The 21,541-nt window shown below is 45.2% G+C and overlaps 3 pseudogenes; 2 read left to right on the top strand and 1 right to left on the bottom strand.

The window, feature by feature from the left end:
• Positions 1 to 6,486: 6,486 nt before the first annotated feature.
• On the bottom strand, positions 6,487 to 6,605 carry LOC134934038 (5S ribosomal RNA; annotated as a pseudogene).
• A 2,129-nt stretch (positions 6,606 to 8,734) lies between these two features.
• Positions 8,735 to 8,853, top strand: LOC134934024 (5S ribosomal RNA; annotated as a pseudogene).
• Positions 8,854 to 15,275: 6,422 nt separating this feature from the next.
• Positions 15,276 to 15,394, top strand: LOC134934016 (5S ribosomal RNA; annotated as a pseudogene).
• Positions 15,395 to 21,541: the final 6,147 nt, after the last annotated feature.

Here is a 21,541-nt window from a genome sequence, read left to right as displayed (position 1 = left end):
CCTTACACATATGATGAACACTATTGCACAATCAACCCACCCACACACAGCACTCACACAGCTGCTTGCACTGTGATCTATGCCTCTGTTTGGATACAGATGTGTCCTCATACATCTTGCCTACACCATGCAGCAGGACATGCCTAGCGTGAGTCAGCTGGCAGCTCCCAACCAGCTCTGCTAATGTTGGGAGCTTTTTTTGTTTGAAATACATCTTATAAGTGTTGCTATATGAGTAGGATGCACAGGCAGCTGCTGCTGATTAAAATGATATGCAATATGCCTATATTCTGTGTGCGACGGTGACTGTATCAGCATATGAAATAATACGTTACAGTGATTTCCAGGAATACACTGTAACGTAGCATTTCGTATGCAGATACAGCCGCAGTCGCACACAGAATATAGGCATGCGCGCATCTAATTTTAATCAGCAGGAGCTTCTTGTGCCCCTAGGCATTTGCTTATGCCTAGTACCGGCTGTGAGTCGACGACACTGAGATAAGTATCAAGGTGGCCGAAAACTGCAGGATTTGGGCAGTTGAGGATTATTAAAGTAAGAAAAGGATTAGCACATGAGGGAAGAGGGCCCTACCCATGAGAGCTTACATTTTAAAGGGGAGGGGTAGACAGATAGAGGTGACACAGATTGGGTAGATCGAGCATGGGACAGAGGGCTAGGATGAGATTTGGCTGGCTTTGGTAAAGAAGTGGGTCTTGAGAGCCTGTTTGAAGTTCTGTAGAGAGGTGGAAAGTCTGAGGGGGGAGAGGTAGAGAATTCCAGAGTAAGGGAGCAGCACATGAAAAATCTTGGAGACAGGAGTGGGAGGAAGTAATCAGTAGGCAGGAGAGTCGGCGTGCATTAGCTGAGCAAAGAGGACGGGTGGGAGAGTAAAGGAACTATAGGTCGGAGATGTAATTGGGAGAGGAGTGGGTGAGCGCTTTGTAAGTGAGTGTGAGAAGTTTGAATTGGATTCTGAAAGGGATGGGAAGCCAGTGAAGGGCTAGTAGGAGAGGGAAGGTGGATGTAGTGCGTTTGGTGAGGAAGAAGAGCCGGGCTGCAGCATTGAGGGTAGATTGGAGTGGAGAGAGGTAATTGTCAGCAGAGCCAGCGCTAGGCATAGGCAAACTATGCAATTGCCTGGGGCATTTGGAATGCCTAGGGGCACAAGCAGCTTCTGCTGATTAAAATGAAATGCAGCATGCCTATATTCTGTGTGTGACTGCGGCTGTATTTGCATACGAAATGCTAGGTTATAGTGTATTCCTGGAAATCACTGTAACGTAGCATTTTGCATGCAGATACAGCCACAGTCACACACAGAATATAGGCATGCCGCATATAATTTTAATCAGCAGAAGCTGCTTGTGGGTCCTAGTCACATAGCAATGCAAATAAGATGCATTTTCATTAAAAAAAAGGTGCCTGACTTTAGCATTGATGCAAGATTTGTGAGGACACATCTGTATCCAAGCAGAGGCAGAGGTCACTGTGTTAGTGGAAGTGTGAGTGCTGTGTGCATGTGAGTGGGTTGGTTGTGCAGTAGTGTTCGAAATATGTGTAAGGAGCATTGGGGGTCATTCCGAGTTGTTCGCTCGCAAGCCGTTTTTAGCAGCTTTGCACACGCTAAGCCTACGCCTACTGGGAGTGAATCTTAGCATAGTAAAATTGCGAACGATGTATTCGCAATATTGCGATTACACACCTCGTAGCAGTTTCTGAGTAGCTTCAGACTTACTCGGCATCTGCGATCAGTTCAGTGCTTGTCGTTCCTGGTTTGACGTCACAAACACTCCCAGCGTTCGCCCAGACACTCCTCCGTTTCTCCGGCCACTCCTGCGTTTTTTCCGGAAACGGTAGCGTTTTTTCCCACACGCCCATAAAACGGCCTGTTTCCGCCCAGAAACACCCATTTCCTGTCAATCACATTACGATCGCCAGACCGATGAAAAAGCCGTGAGTAAAATTACTAAGTGCATAGCAAATTTACTTGGCGCAGTCGCAGTGCAGACATTGCGCATGCGCATTAAGCGGAAAATTGCTGCGATGCGAAGATTTTTACCGAGCGAACAACTCGGAATGAGGGCCATTATGTGTGTCATGTAAAAATGCATTAATAATGTGCAACATATGTGTAAAGGGGCACTATGTGTGTCATTATGTGTATAAGGGCATTAATAATGTGCGGCATATGTGTAACAGGGTACTACTCTATGTGTGTCATTATGTGTATAGGTGCACTAATAATGTACAGCAAATGTGTAGGGGGCACTATGTGTGTCATTATGTGTATAAGGGCATTAATGTGTGGCATATGTGTAAGGGACATTATGTGTAAAAGGGCATTAATAAAGGTTGTCATTATGTGTAAGGTGCATTATGTTTATAAGGACATTAATGTGTCTCATATGTGTAAGGGGCATTACTGTGTGGAATTATGTGTATAAATGCATTACTAATGTGTGGCATTATGTGTACAAGGTGCTCTACTATGTGGCGTTGCATATAGAAAGGGCACTACTGTGTCGTCTACTGTGAATAAAGAGCAATAAGGTGTGGTGTAATGTGAATAAGGTTAGAGCTGGCCAGGAGCTGCCAGCTGACTCACGCCAGGCATCTCCTGCTGCATGGTGTATTGAGGCAAGATGTATGAGGACACATTTGTATCCAAGCAGAGTGCAGAGGTCACAGTTTTAGCAGCCATGTGATTGCTGTGTGTGGGTGGGTTGGTTGTGCAATGGTGTTCGGCATATGTGTTAGGGGCACTATGTGTGCCATTATGTGTATAAGGGCATTAATAAAGGTTGGAATAATGTGTAAGGCGCATTTTGTTTATAAGGACATTAATAATGTGTGTCATGTGTAAGGGACCTTACTGTGTGGTATGTGTATAAAGGCATTACTAATGTGTGGCATTATGTATATAAGGTGCTCTGCAGTGTAGCGTAATGTATAGAAAGGGCACTACTGTGTGGTCTAATGTGAATAAAGAGCAATATAGTGTGGTGTAATGTGAATAAGGGGCAATTCAGTGTGATGTAATGTGAATAAGGGGCTCTACTGTGAGGAGTAATGTATATAAGTTAAAGTGGTACTACTGTTTGATGTAAAGTGAATTAGGGACACTATTGCATGATATAATGTGAATAACGTTGCACTACTAGGTGGTGTAATTTGAATTGGGGGTACTATTTTGTGGCCATGCCCCTTTCCAGCAAGAACATGCCCTTTTTTGGACTGCACACCAGATGTCTGCACTGTTCCTATTTCAAATATAGGGGTAGGAGCACCAAAATGAGAACTGCTGTGGGTGAGAGGTGATGTGCTGGGAAAGGGGCACAGGGTCAGAGGCGGAACTAGTGGTGGTGCTAGGGGGCACCAGCCAAAATCTTGCCTAGGGCATCATATTGGTTAGGGCCGTCTCATTGTCAGGAAGGCCAGTTAGGAGGAGATTACAGTAATCCAGTTTGGAGATGACCAGTGAGTGGATAATGATCTTGGTAGCATCATAGGTGAGAAAGGGTCTGATACTGGAAATGTTTTTGAGATGAAAGTGACAGGTTTGTGAGAGGTGCTGAACGTGTGGTTTGAAGGAGAGGGAGGAGTCACGGATTACTCCAAGACAGCGCACTTGGGAGCTAGAGGAGATAGTAGTGCCATCAAGGGATAATGAGATTGTGGGAGGTGAGGTTGTGTGGGAGGGTGGGAAGATTATCAGCTCAGTCTTGGACATGTTAAGTTTAAGAAAGCGCTGGGACATCCAGAAAGAGATAGTAGAGAGACAGTTGGATGTACGAGTGAGGAGAGCTGGGGAGAGATCAGGGGAGGAAAGGTAGATTTGAGTGTCATCAGCATAGAGGTGATATTGGTAGTTAAAAGAACTAATGAGTTCACCTAAAGAGGACGTATAGAGAGATAAAAGGAGAGGACCAAGAACAGAACCTTGGGGGACACCAACAGTTAGTGGAAGTGGGGGGGAGGTAGCGTCATGAGAGGAAATAAAGAAGGAATGATCAGGGAGGTAGCAGGACATCCAGGAGAAGGCAGTATCACACAGACCAAGAGAGTGAAGGATTTGCAGAAGGAGAGGGTGGCCCACAGTGTCAAAAGCAGCAGACAGGTCAAGAAGAATAAGCAGAGAGTAGTGGCCCTTAGATTTGGCTCCATGGAGGTCATTGCAGACTTTTGTGAGGGCAGTTTCAGTGGAGTGGAGAGAGCAGAAACCAGACTGGAATCGGTTAAGCAGTGAGTGGGAGGAGAGAAAGGCAGTGAGGCAGTTATAGACAATACAGTCAAGGAGTTTGGAGGCAAAATGGAGGAGAGAGATGGGTCGATAGTTAGAGAGGGTGTTTGGATCAAGGGTAGGTTTTTTAAGAATAGGGGAGACAAGAGCATGCTTGAAGGCAGAGGGGACAGTGCCGGATGAGAGGGAGAGATTGAGAAGGTGGGCAAGATGGGAGCAGGCAGAAGGAGAGAGGTAGTGGAGGAGGTGGGAGGGGATAGGGTCAAGTGGGGAGGTGGTGGGGGGGGGGGGACGGATGAGGGCCATGACTTCCTCACCTGATATATGGGAGAAAGGTGTCAGAGTTGGTGAGAGGGGAGGGGTGGCAAGGGATGGGCAGTGGCTGGTTGCTGGCCTGGTGGGATGTGATGTCCTGACGTATGGAGTCAATCTTGGATGTGAAATACGTGGCACAGTCAAGAGCAGACAATGAGGATGCGAGAGGAGGTGGTAGTAGGCAGAGGAGGGAGTTCACAGTGGCAAAGAGGCGCCGGGAGTCTGAAGACTGGGTAGAGATGAGAATTTTGAAGTATGATTGTTTAGCAAGGGAAAGAGCAGCACTGAAGGATGAGAGCATAAATTAAAAATGGAGGAAGTCTGCCTTAGAGCGTGATTTCCTCCACTTTCTCTGCAGTACGTGAGCACTCTTGAAGATATCTGGTGCATTTGGTGTGCCAGGGTTGAGGTGTTGATCTGCGAGGGTGAATAGTGGTTGGTGGAGTGACAGGGGGGTAATTCAGACTTGATCACTTGCTAGCAGTTTTTTGCAGCGCTGCAATCAGAGAGTTGCCGCCTACAGGACAGTGTATTATAGCTGTGCAAGTGTGGGATCGTGTGTGCAGCTGAGCAGTACAAAAAGATCTTTTGCAGTTTCTGAGTAGCCCAGGAATTACTCAGTCGCTGCGATCACTTCAGCCTGTCTGGGTTCGAAATTGACGTCAGACACCCGCCCTGCAAACGCTTGGACATGCCTGCGTTTTTCCAACCACTCCCAGAAAACGGTCAGTTGACACCCTTCTTTCTGTCAGTCTTCTTGCGATCGGTTGTGCAAATGGATTCTTCGTAAAACCCATCGCACAGCAACGATCCACCTTGTACCCGAGTGACGCACCTGCGCATTGCATTACATACTGTTGGTGTCCCTCAGTGTCCTGTCCTTGGCCTCCTTCTGTTCTCCCTGTGTACCTCTTCTCTGGGTGCACTCATTAACTCCTTTGGCCTTCAGTACCACCTCTATGCTGATGACACACAACTCTACCTCTCCTCTCCTGATCTTCCCCCTCTGTCCTCTCAGGTTTCCAGCTGCCTCTCCGTAATCTCCTCCTGGATGTCTGAGCGCTCTCTGAAGATCAACATGGACAAAGCTGAACTCATCATCTTTCCCCCATCCAGAGCAACACTCCCTACCAATATCTCTATCACGGTTGACAACACCACCATCTCGTGTAGACAGGGGGCGATCGGGCACAGGTTAAATTAAATACAATTTTCAAGAAAGATAGCAGAGGAAAGACCAAAGTTGGACAGTGTATTGCCCTAAATAGGGAGATAACAATATATGTTATCAATAATAAACAGTCCTTGTTGGTGGTGCACCCAGAGCCAGAAGCGTGTAGACTTATGCAATGGGAGAGGACAGAAGGCTCTTGTGTGGGCGCACTCTTAAATGAAAAACAAATAGAAAACATTTTTTTTATAAATGTTTTAGAAGTATTACAGAGAATGATATTAATATATAACTTTTATTGATAAGGTTAAAACAAGATAAACTTCCCACAGATCCTGAGAATCAACGGCGATTCTTGGGGAATTAAAAAATGTCCTGGTCTCTTAAATCGTAAGAGTATGGAAAGGGTTGTAGACATGGAGTAGTCATACCCCCATTTCCCCTGACCAGTACAGTAATACTGTATTAATGGAACCGGGGGTTTTTAAGTCACAACACAGTTTCAATACAATTTAGGCTAAGACTGGCTAGAATGGTAATCAGTAGTCACCACTCAAGGAATTATGCACCTAAGTGTTAATAGCATGCCCTGGCCCTATTTGTGGGCAGGGATTTATATGCAAAAGGTAATGGTCAGTTGATATTGAAAGTATTAGAGCAAAGAGAAAATAAAGAGAAAAAATAGAAAAAATAGAAAAAATGTGGTGATACTGCTGTTGGTGTGTGTTGGTCACATAAGAGCGGAAATTAATTCCTGACCTACCACACCAGGTATTCACAGGCAGTCACCTCTCCTGATACTAACCTGGCCCAACGCTGTTTGGCTTCCAAGATCGGACGAGATCGGGCACTGACAGCGTGGTATGGTCGTAGGGATTTATGTGTACACCAATGAGAGTGCACCTATGTAGGGAATTGAAAATGAAAAAAAGAATAATAGGAAAGGAAATTGCAGATAAGATCAGTACGTGAAAATATGTGGATCTGCTTTCCACGTTAGACCCGGTATAGAAGATTCCACTGGTGTGGTATTCTATCCCGAGAATCGTGAATGAGAGTCCACGAAAAATTGGTGAACACAGATTAGGAAGATGTGAGATTATTATCTGCGACAGAGTAATGCAAAGGTTAAGCTGTCATTCGGAGGTATACACAATTCAGGTGGGGCTGAGCCCAATGACCGACCTCCGACGGTCTGACACGTATGAAAATTATAACTTTAGGCAGGTAATGGTTTTATAACCCCCAAAGAATAAAATGGACATACACATAAGTACACAAATTGCAAACTGGAAGAGTAAGCTGTATTGGGTATTGTAACCCGGTACCGGCAGCATATAACAAGCTGCTAGATGTACTGTACCATGCACATTGGTAGTGTCGATAAGATATTATATCACTTCAAAATTGGCAACGATAAGAGGTATATAATATATATAAGCAGACCTATTCTGGTGTGAGTAATATACCCCTGATGGGGAAAGCTATATGAGTTAAAGTACCTAGTTATTATACCACAAAGATTGAAATAATTGGTATGCTGCACAGTACAAGACTAAGATCCTGTTGCAACAATACAGAGTAATATTTGCAGATTGATGAGACTTAAACAGTATGTCCCTGTCAATAGGGGGAAATGTCCGAGCAGATAATGAGTAAACTGACCAAAACTATGGCTGGCAAACAACAGAAGAGTTTAGGTGACTAACAGAATAGCCCTAGATACAAAGAGGCTAAGTGATGGCTGGTCTCACGGAAAAAGTCCTTACAATAAGGATAATCTGAGTAATAAGAAGGAGCTTACGAATCTCCAGTGACTTAGATCAGATCCGTTAGAATAGCGCCATGATGTGACTGTGTGGACGGAGTTCCCCGTAGAAAACGCGTTTCACCCTGTGGGCTTGTTCACTTCCTGGTTCCGTATAGTGGGGTGGGTTGGGATGATCTTTAAGGGCGGCTGGTGGCAGGAAGTGAACAAGCCCACAGGGTGAAACGCGTTTTCTACGGGGAACTCCGTCCACACAGTCACATCATGGCGCTATTCTAACGGATCTGATCTAAGTCACTGGAGATTCGTAAGCTCCTTCTTATTACTCAGATTATCCTTATTGTAAGGACTTTTTCCGTGAGACCAGCCATCACTTAGCCTCTTTGTATCTAGGGCTATTCTGTTAGTCACCTAAACTCTTCTGTTGTTTGCCAGCCATAGTTTTGGTCAGTTTACTCATTATCTGCTCGGACATTTCCCCCTATTGACAGGGACATACTGTTTAAGTCTCATCAATCTGCAAATATTACTCTGTATTGTTGCAACAGGATCTTAGTCTTGTACTGTGCAGCATACCAATTATTTCAATCTTTGTGGTATAATAACTAGGTACTTTAACTCATATAGCTTTCCCCATCAGGGGTATATTACTCACACCAGAATAGGTCTGCTTATATATATTATATACCTCTTATCGTTGCCAATTTTGAAGTGATATAATATCTTATCGACACTACCAATGTGCATGGTACAGTACATCTAGCAGCTTGTTATATGCTGCCGGTACCGGGTTACAATACCCAATACAGCTTACTCTTCCAGTTTGCAATTTGTGTACTTATGTGTATGTCCATTTTATTCTTTGGGGGTTATAAAACCATTACCTGCCTAAAGTTATAATTTTCATACGTGTCAGACCGTCGGAGGTCGGTCATTGGGCTCAGCCCCACCTGAATTGTGTATACCTCCGAATGACAGCTTAACCTTTGCATTACTCTGTCGCAGATAATAATCTCACATCTTCCTAATCTGTGTTCACCAATTTTTCGTGGACTCTCATTCACGATTCTCGGGATAGAATACCACACCAGTGGAATCTTCTATACCGGGTCTAACGTGGAAAGCAGATCCACATATTTTCACGTACTGATCTTATCTGCAATTTCCTTTCCTATTATTCTTTTTTTCATTTTCAATTCCCTACATAGGTGCACTCTCATTGGTGTACACATAAATCCCTACGACCATACCACGCTGTCAGTGCCCGATCTCGTCCGATCTTGGAAGCCAAACAGCGTTGGGCCAGGTTAGTATCAGGAGAGGTGACTGCCTGTGAATACCTGGTGTGGTAGGTCAGGAATTAATTTCCGCTCTTATGTGACCAACACACACCAACAGCAGTATCACCACATTTTTTCTATTTTTTCTATTTTTTCTCTTTATTTTCTCTTTGCTCTAATACTTTCAATATCAACTGACCATTACCTTTTGCATATAAATCCCTGCCCACAAATAGGGCCAGGGCATGCTATTAACACTTAGGTGCATAATTCCTTGAGTGGTGACTACTGATTACCATTCTAGCCAGTCTTAGCCTAAATTGTATTGAAACTGTGTTGTGACTTAAAATCCCCCGGTTCCATTAATACAGTATTACTGTACTGGTCAGGGGAAATGGGGGTATGACTACTCCATGTCTACAACCCTTTCCATACTCTTACGATTTAAGAGACCAGGACATTTTTTAATTCCCCAAGAATCGCCGTTGATTCTCAGGATCTGTGGGAAGTTTATCTTGTTTTAACCTTATCAATAAAAGTTATATATTAATATCATTCTCTGTAATACTTCTAAAACATTTATAAAAAAAAATTTTTCTATTTGTTTTTCATTTAAGAGTGCGCCCACACAAGAGCCTTCTGTCCTCTCCCATTGCATAAGTCTACACGCTTCTGGCTCTGGGTGCACCACCAACAAGGACTGTTTATTATTGATAACATATATTGTTATCTCCCTATTTAGGGCAATACACTGTCCAACTTTGGTCTTTCCTCTGCTATCTTTCTTGAAAATTGTATTTAATTTAACCTGTGCCCGATCGCCCCCTGTCTACTCGTTAGTATTCTATGCTGTTGTATTAACAGTCTCTGATCGGTTGGCACGGCCCTTACTCTTACTCCTAATTCTCTAACCCCTCCTTCCCACATCTCCCTTTTAGCAGCCTCCATTTACTTTCAGCCCGCATTCCATCTAAATTTGCCTGGTCATTAATATGACCACTTTCTCATTAAAAGCGGAATTAACCAAACGTCAAAATCTGGAGAATTTTGGCGATCCTTTCGCAGAAACATTTGAGGTGTCTTCAAGTAACTCCGATTGGAGGACAAATTTCTCTAAATTACAAAAAAACCTACAGAAAAGAACACGCTTGTCGTGGGACGTCACCACACTGGAAAATTATCTCAAACATAAGATTGTGCCCCGAGGACTGAGGCCAAAAGTATTCCCCTCATTTCCACTTGCTACTGAGAATCTTAAGACAGAGTGGGAGGCGGCACTTTTGAAGTGCTCGCACGAATTGCTACATCTCCTGATTAAACACGATACACTCCTTATAGATCAAGTTGAGAAAGAAATCGACGAACTGGGCAAAAACCTTGAAACCTGGGAAAAGGACCTATCCTTCCAGACTGCATTTGAAAAACACAAAAACGAACTTAAACTATATGAACAAACTATAGTGGATCGTAAACGTAACAAATTTATTAGGGACAAACGGGACTTTGCACGGGGTGATATTTTCAGGTGGAATCCGATACCCCCGACTAGGAACCGCAAACAAAGGGAAGATCCTACCTTCTCTGAATTTGAGTCCTCAACGAGTGGAGATTCAGCCAGCGAGACCACAGAGAATACCGTATACGGCCGAGAAGGGGTAGTAGATTTTTCCCCACGTTTTTTAGGCCAGGGTCAAAAACCAAGAGGCAGGAACAAAAACCAAGGAAAACCAGGCGAGGGAGAAAGAAGAAACGACAGGCGCAACCCAGATTGGGACACGTCAAGAACTGCCCGATATCCTGCCCGTCAGAGAAAGACAACTCGTTAGCTCAGGATAATCTTTCCCCCTCGTCTTCCTTACAGGTTATAAATCTTACCAATAGATCTCTCTCCCCTGCTCACATGGAGGTACTTGCAAAAGGTTTGTCCTTCTCTCCATCCAGATCATTCAACAGATTCGCTTGGGAGAAAGACCTGAGATTATTTGGTAGGAAGCTCCTACTCAAGAAATTCTTTGTTAAACAACAATCCAGAACAGAGAGCTCCTGCAACACAGAACTGTCGACTATCGATCTTCAAGCCATTCAAGTCTTAGAAGAACTTCAATTTGAATCAAACATGGAAATGAACACACCTAACCGACCCAAATGTAAACCAAAATCATCCTTTTTCCCTCCGGATAATACCAGTCCGGAGATCAAGGTTTTCCTCAATAGGGTGTCTAAAGAATTTGACCACATTTTTGTTCAAACTACAACTGGCCATCAACAATTTCCAAGGAATCTCAAGTATAAAGAAAGACAAGCCTTACGAGACATGGAAACCTGGCGAGATGTAGTGATCAAACCATCGGACAAAGGTGGCAATATTGTCCTTTGGCCACAGAACATGTATATTGCTGAAGCACACAGACAGTTATTCAATCCTCTGTGTTACAAAAAGCTCCTTAGTGATCCAACCAAAAGGTTTTTGAAAGCTTATACGTCTTTGATACAAGAAACCAGGGCACAGGGCACAATCACCAAACAAGAGGCGGCTTATCTCACTGTCCACAATCCCAAAACCCCAACATTCTATCTCCTGCCCAAGATTCATAAAAACATCCATCAGCCACCTGGCAGGCCAATTATGTCGGGGAAAGGTGGGATCTTGGAGCAGCCCAGCCGCTTTCTTGATCTACATTTACGTGATTTTGTTCTGGAACTACCGTCATATTTACAAGACACTTCGGATCTACTCAGGAAAATTCATGACATTCACTTCGAACAAGATTTCCTCTTGGTGACCCTTGATGTTGAGGCACTGTACTCGAGTATTAACCATCACCATGGCCTCGCAGCGGTCAAGTTTTTTCTGGATCAAACCAACACTACCGATTTCTCTGATTTTCTCCTACAGTTGCTCGATTTTGTTCTTTCCAAAAATTACTTTGTTTTTCAAGACCAATTCTTCTTACAGATTAGGGGAACCGCAATGGGCGCGGCATGTGCACCTACATATGCAAACCTATTTTTAGGGTGGTGGGAGCACATTCACGTATTTAGTACCTCTAATGAAAGATACACTACACATATAGTACTTTGGTTGAGGTATATTGACGACGTATTCATGATTTGGAATGGCAACAGAAATCTACTCATGGATTTCATTCAGACCCTTAACCAAAATGATCTCAACATCATCCTGACACATTACATCAGTCCTCAAAAGGTACCATTCCTGGATCTCAATGTCTACAGGTCTGAGGCCGGCTTCCTGGAAACAGAATTATACCGTAAGGAGACTGCAACCAACAGTCTCCTTTACCAGACAAGCTCTCACTTCCCGCCTACGATTGAAAATATCCCGAAAGGGGAATATTTGCGTTTAAGGCGTAACTGCTCTGAAGATCACAATTTCAAAGTGAAGAGCAATGAACTTACTCAGCGTTTACTGGTCAGAGGCTACAGTAAACGCTCACTTAAACGCGCATATACAGCCACTGTAGCCATCAAGAGAGATAACCTGATCTTTGGTAAAAAGACCAAGAACACAGAGCAAGAAGATACCATCCGCTTCATCGGCACCTTTTGTCCAGAATGGAGAATGTTGAAGGAAGCTATAACCAGACATCTCCCCATTCTCCAGCTTGACCCTGATCTTGCACCACTCTTTGATTCTCCGCTACAAATGAGCTGGCGCAGATCAAAAAATATGAAAGACCAATTAGTGCACAGCCACTTGATGACCTCTCCTCCAAAAAAACCCACCATCACAGGTTCCTTTCCTTGTGGTCAGTGCAAGGCGTGCCCGCAGATCCTGAAAACCAACAGTGTCATGGATAGATATGGCCAATCGGTCACCCTGCAACATTTCTTTAATTGCAATACTCAGGCCATGATCTATTGTATTACCTGTGGATGCAATTACAAATATATAGGCATGACCACTCGCAAATTCAAAGAGAGAATTTTAGAACATCTTGGCAACATCCGCAATGCCTCCAGGGACCTGGCAAGGATGAAACAGCTCACATCTGTGGCCAGACATTTTCATTTTTGTCACCAAGGATCAATCAAGGACTTCAAGACCTTTGGCCTGGATTGTGTTCACTTGGGTGTACGAGGAGGGGACCTAACCAAGGAGCTATACAAAAAAGAAAGTGAGTGGATTTTTCGACTCAACTCCTTGAAGCCCTTTGGCCTCAATGAAACTATAAATTATGGGGCTTTTCTGTAATTCCTCATTATAAATCAGAACAATTCTATCCTATTAGTTTCCACACACCTTTCGTCCTATTTATTCCTTCACCTTTTTCACTTCACATTCACATTCCTTAACCTCCCCCCTTCCATAACAATCAACAACCCCATTTCTCTCCCTTTCCCCCCCCCCCCCTCCCACATCATCACATCACCCACACACATCAATCCCCCCACCCATATACACCAATCAATACATCACCCACACACCACATCACACTGCACTTCCTCCCACCCCTATGTCACCAAACATACCCCCTCCATCCTACACCCACTCCCATCACAACACCTTATACACACACACACTGCTCCTCACATGCCATCACATACCTGGGCCCCCTATCTCTGTGCCACCTCCTCATCATCACCCCATCTCCTAATTTTCCTACACCGATATCAGCTAACTAACCCACACACCTTTATTCATCGCCCACCCATTCATCCAAATGTCTATCACATCTTACATTTATATTGCAAACTCACTAATCATTTTCCTCACCCAGCTGTTTTCGGCCCTTTCCCCCCCCCCCCCCCCCCCCCCCTTCACCCAACCTTCCCAACACTTTTACCTCTTTCCCCATTCTCACTCATTTCACCCTAATCCTCCCAAATCCCACCCTAATCCTCCCAAATCCCTCCCACACACAAATCTCATTTCCCCACTCTTATTTTTATTCCGATGCACTAAATATCCATTCATATAAACTGGGTATACACCTATTCACAACATATACCATTCCTCCCTGCGCTAGGCTATCAACCAACCAGCGGCTCTGTTTTTATCTATGTCTCTTCCGCCTTTGCCCTTCTATATTGTTCCCCTTCTTTCCCTACACCAATATGGCGTCCTTAATCCCGCGAGATCACGTCTTCCATTCAGAACTTAAACTACAACTTCACCTCCGTTAACTAGTTGCCTAGCAACCGCTAGGTACAGCGGTGATACGCGGCTCCACAATCTCGCGTGACCGCGTCCTCCAATCAACTCCGGCTGCACCTCGGCTATCTCGTCGCCTAGCAACCGCTAGGTACAGCGGTAACACGCGGCTCCACAATCTCGCGTGACCGCGTCCTCCAATCAACTCCGGCTGCACCTCGGCTATCTCGTCGCCTAGCAACCGCTAGGTACAGCGGGCAACACGCGGCACTCTCCTATTGGTTAATTATGCCACCAGCCGCCCTTAAAGATCATCCCAACCCACCCCACTATACGGAACCAGGAAGTGAACAAGCCCACAGGGTGAAACGCGTTTTCTACGGGGAACTCCGTCCACACAGTCACATCATGGCGCTATTCTAACGGATCTGATCTAAGTCACTGGAGATTCGTAAGCTCCTTCTTATTACTCAGATTATCCTTATTGTAAGGACTTTTTTCCGTGAGACCAGCCATCACTTAGCCTCTTTGTATCTAGGGCTATTCTGTTAGTCACCTAAACTCTTCTGTTGTTTGCCAGCCATAGTTTTGGTCAGTTTACTCATTATCTGCTCGGACATTTCCCCCTATTGACAGGGACATACTGTTTAAGTCTCATCAATCTGCAAATATTACTCTGTATTGTTGCAACAGGATCTTAGTCTTGTACTGTGCAGCATACCAATTATTTCAATCTTTGTGGTATAATAACTAGGTACTTTAACTCATATAGCTTTCCCCATCAGGGGTATATTACTCACACCAGAATAGGTCTGCTTATATATATTATATACCTCTTATCGTTGCCAATTTTGAAGTGATATAATATCTTATCGACACTACCAATGTGCATGGTACAGTACATCTAGCAGCTTGTTATATGCTGCCGGTACCGGGTTACAATACCCAATACAGCTTACTCTTCCAGTTTGCAATTTGTGTACTTATGTGTATGTCCATTTTATTCTTTGGGGGTTATAAAACCATTACCTGCCTAAAGTTATAATTTTCATACGTGTCAGACCGTCGGAGGTCGGTCATTGGGCTCAGCCCCACCTGAATTGTGTATACCTCCGAATGACAGCTTAACCTTTGCATTACTCTGTCGCAGATAATAATCTCACATCTTCCTAATCTGTGTTCACCAATTTTTCGTGGACTCTCATTCACGATTCTCGGGATAGAATACCACACCAGTGGAATCTTCTATACCGGGTCTAACGTGGAAAGCAGATCCACATATTTTCACGTACTGATCTTATCTGCAATTTCCTTTCCTATTATTCTTTTTTTCATTTTCAATTCCCTACATAGGTGCACTCTCATTGGTGTACACATAAATCCCTACGACCATACCACGCTGTCAGTGCCCGATCTCGTCCGATCTTGGAAGCCAAACAGCGTTGGGCCAGGTTAGTATCAGGAGAGGTGACTGCCTGTGAATACCTGGTGTGGTAGGTCAGGAATTAATTTCCGCTCTTATGTGACCAACACACACCAACAGCAGTATCACCACATTTTTTCTATTTTTTCTATTTTTTCTCTTTATTTTCTCTTTGCTCTAATACTTTCAATATCAACTGACCATTACCTTTTGCATATAAATCCCTGCCCACAAATAGGGCCAGGGCATGCTATTAACACTTAGGTGCATAATTCCTTGAGTGGTGACTACTGATTACCATTCTAGCCAGTCTTAGCCTAAATTGTATTGAAACTGTGTTGTGACTTAAAAACCCCCGGTTCCATTAATACAGTATTACTGTACTGGTCAGGGGAAATGGGGGTATGACTACTCCATGTCTACAACCCTTTCCATACTCTTACGATTTAAGAGACCAGGACATTTTTTAATTCCCCAAGAATCGCCGTTGATTCTCAGGATCTGTGGGAAGTTTATCTTGTTTTAACCTTATCAATAAAAGTTATATATTAATATCATTCTCTGTAATACTTCTAAAACATTTATAAAAAAAAAATTTTCTATTTGTTTTTCATTTAAGAGTGCGCCCACACAAGAGCCTTCTGTCCTCTCCCATTGCATAAGTCAACACCACCATCTCCCCCGTTCCCCAACTCCGCTGCTTGGGCGCCACTCTTGACTCCTCCCTCTCCTTTGCACCTCACATCCAAGCTCTGGCACAATCCTGTCGGTTCCAGTTACGCAACATTGCTCGCATCAGGCCATTTCTCTCCTAGAGTGCAACTAAACTTATCATCCACTCACTGGTCATCTCACGACTCGACTACTGCAATGTTCTCCTCACTAGCCTCGCTTGCTCCCATCTTGGTCCCATCCAATCTGTCCTGAACTCTGCAGCTAGTCTTATCTTCCTCTCCCGCCGCTCCACATCTGCCACTCCCCTTTGACAAAATCTACACTGGCTCCCATTCCCCTACAGAATCCTCTTCAAACTCCTCACCCTCACATACAAGGCCATCTTTAATTCCACTGCTTCCTACATCTCCAACCTCCTCTCCCTTCATACCCCCTCCCGCCCCCTAAGGTCGATCAATGACCGTCACCTCTCTACCGCCCTGGTCACTGCTTCCCTTCAGTGAAACGCACTCCCCCGCTCCATTAGACTCTCCCCGACCTTGCAAAGCTTCAAACGGGCACTAAAAACCCACATTTTCATCAAAGCATACCCTACCGATGCATAACCTAGTCCTGAGGCCGCTCCTCCATCCACTGCCATCAGGCTACCTCCCGCTTGCTTGCACTTTATGTCATCTGTCTGTCGACCCTTCGCACTAGATTGTTAGCTCTTCAGAGCAGGGCCCTCTTTCCTCTTGTTATCTAAGCCCTCTTCTCGACACATTTCACTCGCAGTTCTCCCCTACTCAGCGACCATCTTTACCCGCTTTTTCTCCTGCTGATAAAGGCTCATCTCCATCTATGGCCACCAGCCCCAAGTAGTACGATGATCACTCGCTCACTACTTACATCTCAGCTGTATTATGTCTTGAGAATTGTGGTGCTTTTTGTTACCTGTACTCTATTTCTGTTATTTATTTACTGTAATGCTAAGTTTTGTCTCCCTGTACTGTCCTTTGTACGGCGCTGCAAAACACTTGTGTCGCCTTATAAAAAAAATGTAATAATAATACGCGTGCACAGTTCTGACCTGATCGCAGCACTGGAAAAAAATGCTAGCGAGCGATCAGGTCTGAATTAGGCCCTCAGTCAAGAGCAGAAGTAAAAGATGCATTGTATAAGGATGTGGCTTGTTCAGGGCATGAGAGAGAGAGAATAGGAGAGTGAAGTGAGTCGAATAGGGAGGATAGGGATGAGGTGTCAATAGCCTCAATGTTACGCTTAGTGATGGAAGTCTTAGGAGGGATCGATGGGGAAGTGGAGATAGATAAGTTGAAAGAGAGCAGGTGGTGGACAGAGAGGGAAAATGGGGAACTGGAGAAATCAGAAATATCGCAGCGGTAAGTGAAAACCAGATCCAGTGAGCTCCCGTTCACATGGGAGGGTGAGGTGGTCCACTGGGAGAGACCAAGTGAAGAGGTGAGGTTAAGGAGTTTAGAGGCAGGTGATTTTGTGGGGCTATCGATAGGGATGTTTAAATCACCTAGGATAATGGAGGGAATGTCAGAAGAGAGGAAGTGAGGTAGTCAGGAAGCAAAGGTGTAGAGGAATATGGAGGAAGTGCCAGGTGGATGGTAGATGACAGCAACTTGAAGATTAGTATGTTGGTAGAAGCGTATTGTGTGGACCGCAAATGTAGAGAATATAAGGGATGGTTCTGGAGGTATAAGTTGGTATGTGTAGCTAGAGGGTAAAAGGACCCCATCACCACCAACATGGCGTCCCCCTGGTCGGATAGGGGTGTGTGTGAGAATTTGAGGCCCCCAGCAGACCAGCAGAGAGAGCAGCAGGAGAAGTGGTGTCATAGGGAGTAATCCAGGTTTCATTAATGGCCAGGAGATACAGGGAGTTGGAAATGAAAAGGTCATGAGTAGGAGCCAGTTTGTTGCAAACAGATCTGGCATTCCAGAGGGCACAAGATAGGGGGTAGTAGTTTGTGGGAGAGATGTGAATGAGATTATCAGGGTTGCTGTAGCGTTGAGGTAAGATTAATTTGGAAGGAAGGGATATAGAGGGTGTAATGATGGTGCTGGGGCCTTAGCTAGGAAGGGAGACTGCAGGAGTGAGGCAGGCAGGGAGTGCAGTATGATAGTGGTGGAGGAGAGGTGAGGTGACAGGCAGCGGAGGGAGAGAGCAGGGTTGAGTGGTGGGGTAGAGAGCATGCGAAGGGGCAGAAGTAAATTGCAATAGGTAAACAGAAGAGGAGGGAGAGGGAGGCAGAGGGGAGGATGGGAGACAGAGGAGAGAGGATGAGATGTAGGAGACTGAGAGATAAGGATAGAGGTGGTACCAGGGGATAGAATAAAGGATTAGGCAGACAAGGATTAATGGGGGATGTTGCCAGGCTGGCCATAGTGTGGATGGGGTAAATAGCGGTAGTGAAATGAGAATAGGAGGAGGATTGGTGGCTGAATGAGAGAGCAGTGGAACTGCAGAAATAAAGACAATTTGCAACTATTTAAAATGTGGTTAATATCTACATGTTAACAGTAAGGCAAATGTTTTGCTGATGCAAGATGGAAAATTACACAGTGTTTGCAAACAGCAAGTCAGTGTTCCTTCATTAACTATGCTTCTCAGTACAACATTTGTGTTCCAGGTATTTGCAGAGTCCGAGTAAAAATTGCATTACAGGTGTTTTTTGCAGAAAGTGATTGTATAGTTTCCCGAGTCAGTGAGGACTGGAGAATATTAGTAGTGAACATACATTTGTAGTTGGGATGCAGTCCAAGTATTGTTGGCCTTTGAAGGATTTTTCAGATTTGTTTGTAGTTTCATTTCAGTTTTCGTCCAGTTTAAGTCCAGTATAAGTCACAGATGACATCCTTAGAAACATTCATCCTTTGATAACTTTCGTCCCAGACTGTTTCAGCCAAGGCTTATTCATCCAGACTACACATTAATATCAAGACCAACAAGCATGTATTTGTAAGCACATTGATTGATTAGACCCACCCCTAGCCCATCACCAATTTGAATCAATAAAACTTAAACAAACAAATGGTGCGTGGGGATGAGACCATCACAGATTCCCTAAATAACTTATAATAAAACCAGGTTAAATCTGCTTATAACAATAAATCATCATTACCTATAGCTATGCAATCATGGTATTTATTTGTGATAATCAGCAGATGCAATACAGCTTGCTGGTAAGTGTACTGTAGTTCCACTATTCATTACCTATAGCTATGCAATCATGGTATTCATTTGTGATAATCAGCAGATGCAATACAGCTTGCTGGTAAGTGTAGCTCCACTATTCATTACCTGCAGGTGAGAGAACAATGAGATTTTGAAGTTACTTCATAGTCCTTTGCATATTGTTCATAACATTATCCAATATAAGTCACAGACGACATCCATAGAAACGTTCATCCTTTGATAACTTTCGGCCCGTCTCTCCAGAACCATCCCTCTCTGCATCTCTACAGCCCCATTTCCGATATCTCTCCTCTGCCATCCCCTCCAGCGTCATCTCCCCAGCCTCTCTACACACCGCCATCCCGTATCTCTTCATCACCATCTTCTTATGTCTCATCAGCATCACCACCATCCCCGCTGCATAATGCCATCATCATCTCCCCATGACTCTCTCCAACACCATCCCACCTGTTTCACTTCAATGCCATCTTCCTGGGTCCCTCCAGCATCTCAGCACCCATGTCCTTGCATCAGCTCACCCTACCTGTGTCCTTAGCTAACCCTCTCTCCTGTGTTTACTCAGAAGCTAACCCCACTGTCACTCCAGCAGCTCACCCCTCCTGTGTCACTCCAGCAGCCCACCACTCCTGTGTCCCTCCAGCAGCCCACTGCTCCTGTGTCCCTACAGCAGCCCACCGCTCCTGTGTCCCTCCAGCAGCCCACCGCTCCTGTGTCACTCCAGCAGCTCACCCCTCCTCCTGTGTCACTCCAGCATCTCACCCCTCCTCCTGTGTCCCTCCAGCAGCTCACCCCTCCCTGTGTCACTCCAGCAGCTCACCCCTCCCTGTGTCACTCCAGCAGCTCACTCCTCTCTGTGTCTCTCCAGCAGCTCACCCTTCCTGTGTCCCTCCAGCAGCTCACCCCTCCCTGTGTCACTCCAGCAGCTCACCCCTCCCTGTGTCACTCCAGCAGCTCACTCCTCTCTGTGTCTCTCCAGCAGTTCACCCTTCCTGTGTCACTCCAGCAGCTCACCCTCCCTGTGTCACTCCAGCAGCTCACCCTCCCTGTGTCACTCCAGCAGCATACCCCTCCTGTGTCACTCCAGCAGCTCGCCCCTCCTGATTCCCTCCAGCACTTCACCTCCTCTTCTGTCCCTCCAGTAGCTCATCCCTCTATGTCCATCTATAATCTCACCTCCCTATCACCTTCAATCAGCTCCCCTCCTGTGTCCCTCCAGAACTTCATCCCCATGCCCCTCTAGCATCTCTCCACCATGTCCATACAGCCGCTCACTCCTCCTGTGTCCCTTATGCAGCTTTCCCCCCTTTCTGTCGCTCAGGCAGCTCACCCCCATTTCCCTCCAGCAGCTTCCTGCCCATGTCCCCCCAGCAGCCTCTCATGACCCTGTGTCCCACCAGCAACTCCCTCCATGTGTCCCACCAGAAGCCTCTCACTCCCCATGTGTCCCACCAGCAGCCTCTCACTCCCCATGTGTCCCACCAGAAACCTCTCATAACCGTGTCCCACCAGCAGCTCACTCCCCATGTGTCCCACCAGCAGCCTCTCACCCCCAGTGTACCACCAGCAGCTCACTCCCCATCTGTCCCACCAGCAGCCTCTCACCCCCAGTGTACCACCAGCAGCTCACTCCCCCTGTGTTGCTCCAGTAGTTAACCCTCCTCTCTGTTCATCCAGCAGTTCATCACCCTTGTCATACAGTGCCGCCCGCATCATTCATTGAACTGGAGAGTATGGTGGGTTCTCTGTGGGACTCCTCTGAGAGGGGGAATCCCTGGCATAGCACAAGCAGTCACTGTGCATCCCCACAGCGGAGGTAGAACTAGTTCTGCCTACTAATACAGGTGACTGGACGCAGTTCCACCACATTCTGGCTCGGTTGGGTGTCTGTTTTCTCCCAACTGACTTTTCAAACAATTGAATACTGCCCATTGGATCATCAACTGATGCTAATGGGATCAAGAGGCCATATCCACCTCTTGTTCAGCGTAATCAAGTGTGCTACAACTTTGGGGTAAATTTCCTTAGATGGGAGTTCTATTTAAGATGGGATGTTGCCCATAGCAACCAATCATATTCTACTTCTCATTTATCTAGCACCTTCTAGAAGATAATACCTGAAATCTGATTGGTTGCTATGGGCAACATTCCATCTTAAATAGAACTCCCATCTTAGTAAATTTACCCCTTTGTGTATCTTTATTTTAGTGCTACCTGCGCAGGTCTTTTTCCCAGCATGCCAGCACAGCTAGAATTCATGAATACAAATGGCAGTTTCTGAGTTTAGCCGCGTTTGATGGAGATTGCCTGTGAACACTGTGCACCAGGATCTGCACTAAATATTTCTA

This window comes from Pseudophryne corroboree, chromosome 1 (assembly GCF_028390025.1).
Source record: "Pseudophryne corroboree isolate aPseCor3 chromosome 1, aPseCor3.hap2, whole genome shotgun sequence".
Classification (NCBI taxonomy): domain Eukaryota; kingdom Metazoa; phylum Chordata; class Amphibia; order Anura; family Myobatrachidae; genus Pseudophryne; species Pseudophryne corroboree.
Note: the sequence above shows the minus strand (reverse complement) of the source record. Positions and strands in the feature narration are given on the sequence as shown.